Below are 7,756 nucleotides of genomic sequence, written 5' to 3'. Positions count from 1 at the left end.
GTCGTGAATCCTGCCCGAAATCTTTCGAGCAGACACCCGAAAATAACGGGTAAAAAAGACCAGAATCCAGGTCGAATTCCAGGTCGTGAATCCTGCCCGAAATCTTTCGAGCAGACACCCGAAAATAGCTGGAATAACGGGACTAAATTGAGGTCGAAGCTTCGACCAGGAATGAGGTCGAATAAACCAAGCATCTTTCAAAAAATGGGGATTAAAAACCCAGGTCGAAGTTCGACTAGGATCCTGGTCGAATTCCAGGTCGTGGATCCTAGTCGAAATCCTTGGACCAGGAAGCAAGAAAACCAAAGAATTTTCGAACAGGATTCAGGTCGAAATATCGACTAGAATCCTAGTCGAAATCCTAGTCGATAGGCTCATGACAAGAAGCTAAAAAAAGATGGAATTTTCAACCTAGATCCAGATCGAATTTTTGACTAGGATCCTGGTCGAATTCCAGGTCCTAGATCCAGGTCGAAATTTCGACTAGGATCCTGGTCGAATTCCAGGTCGTGGATCCTAGTCGAATTCCTTCGACCAGGATGGCAAGGCTGACCCCTATTTTCGACTAGGATCCAGGTCGAAATTTCGACTAGGATCCTGGTCGAAAAAGGGCTGGAAATCTGAAAAATAGAGAAAATTAAGGAAAATTAGGGAAAAATCCCAGAAAATTAGGGAAAAACCCAGAAAATTAGGGAAAAATCCCGGAAATTAGGGAAAATCCCAGAAAATTAGGGAAAAATCCCGGAAATTAGGGAAAATCCCATAAAATTAGGGAAAAATCCCAGAAAATTAGGGAAAATCCCAGAAAATTAGGGAAAAATTCCAGAAAATTAGGGAAAATCCCAGAAAATTAGGGAAAAATCCAGAAAATAAGGGAAAAATCCCGGAAATAAGGGAAAAATTCCTGGAAATTAAGATAATTCCTGAATAAAAGAAAAAATTCATTGTAAATGTGTAGGTCGCTCCACACTTTACGGAAAAACGAAACCCTGTAAGGGAACGAATAGACTTAACTTCTGCGAAACCTAATCACTGTTTCCCAAAAGTTGGGGGGAAAATGATAGGGATAAATAAATTATGATTGTATAATTAAATACTGCATTAATTGTACAAGCTGTGGGCTGCTATGCCCAATAAAAAGATATATGATACTCAGACCAGAAAGGTTAAGCCTGATGGACCAGATCAGGCCTGATGGAATAAAAAAGGCCCAAAAGCCCTGATTATTAATTAATTTCGTAATTAATTAATAAGGGAAAAATCAGATGTTGAGAAAAGTCCCGATAAGGATATAAATCCTTGGAGATTAGCCTCAAGGGGACCTAAAAGGATAAGGAATCAATTTCTACTATCTAGGACTCCAAAGTCCATTCTAATTATGAGACTTGCCCACCAAGTCTCCTATACCAAGTCCAATTCAAGGACTCCCAACATCTATATAAGGGGTCTCACCCCCACCAATCAGAACTACGTTTTTTGGCTTGATTCTCTAATTCACAGAGATACGTAGGCATCTCGAAAAGGCAGATCGAGCCACGAAACACGAGAGCAGCCATTAAAGGCCTTGAGCTCCCGAATCTTAGTAATAAATATAGCAAATAATAACCTTAGCTTTTTATCCATAATACCGGTAATGCGTTACAGCCTGTCTGTTGATTTTAAAATTGATTTTCTGGGAGTTTCGTAACTCCGTTTTGGGCGTGCAATATACCGTTGGATTCGTTTTTCCGAGACGGATCTAATGGAGTGATCAATTTTAGTTTATATAAAAGTTTTGAACTGTTTATATTTCCATGAAGTGTTTTAAAGCTATTTTTTGACTGTTTTAATTGCTTTTAAATGCTTCATGTGATACATAGAGATGTATAATGCTTAGACTAATGTGCTAGATGATATAACATGCCTATCTTGATGTTTATTCATGTTAATATATGTGATATATGCTTATTTTATCATGCAATGATAGATTTAGGTGAACTTAAATGAACATAAGGCGTTTGTTAGACAACCTAGTACAGTGAAATTGTTTCATAACCTTAAGAACAATATTATGAATACAATCATGAGATTCTTATGTTTGTGAAACACGTAATTGAATATGAATTTTCGATATGAGAGAAAGGATGATTCTGTCAACAACAGATTTCTATCTGTAAAAAAGGGTTATTAAGTGACGCCTCTTGACAATGCTCCACCCGATCTGGGAATCGTCTGATTATTGATTATTGATTTGAAATATTTAATTTAAAAGGAAGAATCTCTTTATAATATGATTATGATTGTAACGTAATATAATCCCTCTAAAATTAAATAATATCAAGTAGTAATTGGCCAATGATACAACGGGCTTGTGTCGGTCATAGCTTTCCAACATGGTAGAAAGTAGTTCTTATTTTTGAATCATTGTCGTTTCGTGCCACAGCCGAGGGCTTTGATTTCGAAATAAGAAATACTTGTCTAGTCGTGGGCCTTTGGGGACTGATTCAATTGTACGGAATGTTGGGTTTGACTTGACTTAGAATATTGAGTTTGTCGTGCCACAGCCGTGACTCAATTATTCAAGAGGCTAAAGTTTGATTAGGGAATAACATTAGATGTAATTGACAAGAGTTGTCTGCCTATTGAACATTACATGGCGTTTCGTGCCACAGCCGGGGTTGTGTAATGGAATGTAGGATCCCTATTCCCACTAGCATTATGAATGCTTAATTTTTCATGTAGGGGGTTGAATAAATTAGGAAAACTAGTGGGAGCCACTTATGAATAAAGACCCGATTCATTTAGTGTTTTGAAATGAAATCGAATATTTGCTGAGTGATGTTATGTGTTTATCATTTACAGATTTACTTTGTACGTTATGTCTTCTGCACTATCACTCAGGAGCATACTAGATGCTCACAAATTGACTGGTCGTAATTATGCTGACTAGCTTCGAAACTTGAGAATTGTTCTCAGGATTGAGAAGCTGGAATACGTGATTGACTCACCTAAGCCTACTGAACCTGCTAGTGATGCATATAATGATGAATATGTTGTGTATCGTAAGTGGATAGATGATGCAAATGTTGCTCAATGCATCATGCTAGCTTCCATGAACATTGAGCTACAGAAGCAACATGAGCATATGGATGCTCACACTATCCTCATGCATCTACAAGAGTTGTATGATGTGGCGGGGAGGACAGCTCGATATGAGATATCGAAGGAGCTGTTCGGTTGTAGGATATCTGAGGGATCATCTGTGAATGACCATGTACTTAAGATGATCAATTTGATTGAACGTTTTGGACAACTTGGTTTTGCCATGGATGGGGAGCTGAGCCAAGACTTGGTCTTGCAATCGCTTCCAAGTTCGTTCTCGCAGTTTGTTGTGAACTTTCACATGAATAAGTTGGATGTCAGCCTGCCTGAACTCCACAACATGTTGAAGACTGTGGAATCGAATTTTTCCCCCTAAGAAGAGTTCTGTTCTTCTAATTGGTGAAGGTTCCAATCCTAAGAAAAGGAAGAGGAACTCTTCCAAGAAGAAGAAAGTAGGTGAGAAAATGCCGGTTCCACCAAAAGCTGAAGACCCCAAGAGCAAAGTTGTTTGCTTTCACTGTAACAAGGTGGGGCACTGGAAGAGGAACTGCAAGGTTTACCTTGCAGAATTGAAGAAGAAGGGTAGTGAGACTACCGCTTCTGATTCAGGTATGTTCATGATAGAAGTGAATATGTCATTTCTACTTGGGTATTAGATACCGCCTGTGGTTCTCATATCTGTAATTGTTGTAGGGACCAAGGAGAAGTAGGACTCTTGAGGAAGAGGAGGAGATTCTACTGATGGAAATGGAGCAAGAGTTGCTGCTGAAGATGTAGAATCATTTCATTTACATAAGCCTACGGGCAAGACTATTGTTTTAAATAATTGTTATTATGTTCCCTCGATTGTGAGGAATATTATTCCCAAGTTAGACTTGGCTGGATTTTTCATTTATTATTGAGAATAATGAATGTTCTATTCTTTGAGATAATATTTTTATGGACGTGGTGCTTTAAATAATGGTCTGTATATATGTGACATAATTTACTTCAGATTGAACAAACTAATAAAAGAAAAGGGATGATGAAAATCTCACTTCATAGTGGCACTGCAGTCTCCATTTAGTGGACATGGAGAGAGGGCTGCAAATTTGCTAGGAATGGTACACACAGATGTATGTGGACCAATGTCTACGCAAGCCATGGGTGGATTTTCATACTTCATTACTTTCATAGATGATAGATCTGGATTCAGATATGTGTTTGATGAAACACAAGTTTGAAGCCTTTGAAAAGTTCAAAGAGTATAAGTATGAAGTGGAGAAACAACCAAACATAGTATTATAACTCTTCGATCAGATCGAGGTGGTGAATACTTTAATGGAGTGTTTCAAGATTATCTCAAAGTAAATGGTATAGTCTCCCTGTGGACGCCTCCAGATTGGTATCTGAAAGGAGAAATCGAACTTTGTTAGACATAGTTCGGTCCATGATGAGCTATGCAAATCTTCCAGTATTCCTATGGGGTTATGCATTGGAAACCTCAGCATATTTACTGAATATGGTGTCTTCCAAAATCTGTTCCTCAAACTTCGTATAAGATATGGAAAGAAAGGAAACTGAGTCTTAAACACGTTAAAATTTGGGGATGTCCAGCTTATGTCAAGAAAGTTTACCCAGATAAGCTGGAATATCGATCCGTAAAATGTAGTTTTGTGGGATATCCTAAAGAGACTTTAAGGTATTACTTTTACACCGATCATCGGGTGTTTGTCTCCAGACATGCTACCTTCTTGGAAAAGGAGTTTATCCTTGAAGGAAACAGTGGGAGCAAAATTGAACTTAATGAAGTTCAAGAAGCACAAACTACTACAGATCGAGTGGAAACACCTGTTCTGACTAAACAACCTTTTATGGAACAGCCCATTCATAGATCAGGGAGAGTGTCTCGCCAACCTGAGAGGTAATATGGCCTTATCATTGAGAATGATAATGAGTTGTCAATCATTTGATGATGACGACCCTGTGACCTATAATGAGGCTATGAGTAGTGTTGACTCAGAGAAATGGCATAGTGCCATGAAATCCAGAATGGAATCTATGTATACGGTATACAAAAGATAGATTATAGCAGATGGCCAGGTGGAGACCTTTAAGGCCAGGCTTATGGCAAAAGAATTCAAACAAAGGCAATGGATTGACTTTGATGAAACCTTTTACCTGTAGCCCTGTTAAAATCAATTCGGATTTTGCTTGCGAATGCTGCTTACTACGACTATGAGATCTGGCAATTAGCCAGATGGTTTTCTTTCCAAGAGAAATGAAAACCTAGTGTGTAAGCTGCTGTGAACCATATGTGGTTTAAAGCAAGCTTCTCGTAGATGGAACATTCGTTTTGATGAGACAATCAAAGAGTTTGATTTTATCAAAAACGTAGATGAACCATGTATCTACAAAAGGGTTAGTGGGAGCGCGGTAACATTTCTTGTATTATATTGAATTAGAGTTGACACACATAACAACATAGCAGACCCACTCACAAAGCTACTTTATGAAAGTCACTTTGATCGTCATAAAGACAAGATGGGTATTAGATACCGGAGTGATTGGCTTTAGTACAAGTGGGAGATTGAAAGGAATATGTCCTAAGTCCAATCATGTATTAGGATTTAGGAATAACTTTTATGTAATCTATTTTGATTTCATTGATATTAATAAAGACTTGTTTTGTTTTTATTACGGGCTCTATCTATTTAAGTGTTTAAATAAGATATACCATAGTTTAGAGTAAAGCTTTTTATGGATTATGATGAGATCATAATAGTGAGACCTAAAAAGATGATAACTCTAAACTTAAATAGTTCCTGATCATAGGATTACTAACTGGTAATTAGTAATCCGCAAAGATCGGTACATACTATGCTTGCTTCGTTATGAAGGATGTCTGTTCTCATAGACATTTGTGTGGTGACACTATAGCTAGTATGTAGGTGCTTATTATGGAATAAGTTCACTGAACATGACTCGCACAGCTGAACAACTGATGGAGTTCACTCACGTGTCAGCAGTTGTTCACATAGTGATAGTTGTACAAGTATCCTTAGACTTGAGGTCATCATAGTCATCTTGTGTACACTGAACTATGCTTTGGTTTAGTTCTTAGTCTCCAGGGACAATTATTAGGGCTCTTCTAAGTATAGGAATTTGTACACGAAGATAGTGTATGATCAATAAAGGATCTACCCCTTCTAGTGAAGGAAGCGAATGTTCAAGGCTGATCCACTTATGCTAGTTCAGGAATCTCTGGCCAGAGTGAATGAAATTAGAAAGGAGTTTTTAATTTGCATAGAACTACGCATAGTAAATGGTAAGCAAGTGATTGAATTAGATAGGCTTGACACGAGATCCATGCCTTGTATTTAATCGGGACATTGTAGGGTAGAAGGAGTTTATTGTACGGTAACTATTCACTGACAGGTTCTTGGTATTCTAAGCAGTGAATTCATATTATCCGGATAGTCGCGATATGTTGAGAAGCATCACTCACGATGTAGAATAAATGTGATTAATTAATTAATCATATTTAATAAATTAGAGAATTTATATAAATAATGATAAAATAGTTTTATTATTATTTATTTCTACTATCGGCTTAATATTGAACCTACAGGGTCACACCATAAAAAGAAAATGATTTTATGGTGGAGGAATTAATTAATAATGGCTAATAATTATTTATTTGTGAAATAAATAATTAATTGGCAAATTTAATAATTGATTAAATGAGATTTAATTGATTATAAATTAATTAAGAAAAGTTCTTAATATTATTAATTAAGGATTTAATTTTTGGAAATTAAATCAAGTGAGAGAATTATTTCTAAAGTGTTTAGAAAAAGGATTAATAATTAAAAGGTGTTTTAATTATTAATGAGAATAATAAATGGGATAATAATAATAATAATATTTATGGGAAAATTTCAGCTGAAAATTTTGCCTATAAATACACTATTATAGACCCTATTTTATTCCAACCCCAGAAACCCAAAAGTTTCAGAAAACCAAATTCTCTCCACCTCCTCCTCCTCCTAAAAGTCGTTTTCTTGATGGATACCGGTGGAGTGCTTCACACTTGAGGAGCAACTGCTAAGGATCTCTGATCGTTATCTCCGAATTATTTTTAAAGATTAGATTCGATCCCTCTAATTTTTATTCACGATTTATATGCTTTTATTTGGATTTTGTGTGTGTAAAAGTGTTTTTCCACGCCCCGCTACGTTTAAAAATCCAACAGTATTCATAATATTTATTGTTAAGGCAAGAAACGATTCCTATTCTAGATTTTCTAGAGCACGCCTTATATTGATTTAAGTTCACCTAAATCTATCATCGCATGGTAAACATAGACATATATCTCATATATAAAATTAAATAGACAAGTAAATATAAAGTGTAATAAAGTAAATGTGTATGGTTATGGCCCCATCCTATGTGATCTTTATCAAGCTCATGATAAAGATCAAGGTCAATCTAATATGGTGATGGAAATAAATATAACTACTTATTACATAAGTCTTCTTCTTTGTTTAGACTTCTTGTTTGCCTCGTCTTCTTCTTTGTATCACCTCCATTGGATAGCCTTCTTGAGTCTTCAATTACATTACATGATTGAAAGTAAAACTAATCTAATGAACTTACAAGAATAACTCGAGTTACATTCGAGATTTATGATTAC

This window comes from Apium graveolens, chromosome 6, assembly GCF_009905375.1.
Source record: "Apium graveolens cultivar Ventura chromosome 6, ASM990537v1, whole genome shotgun sequence".
NCBI classification, from domain to species: Eukaryota; Viridiplantae; Streptophyta; class Magnoliopsida; order Apiales; family Apiaceae; genus Apium; species Apium graveolens.
This window is presented reverse-complemented; position numbering follows the sequence as displayed.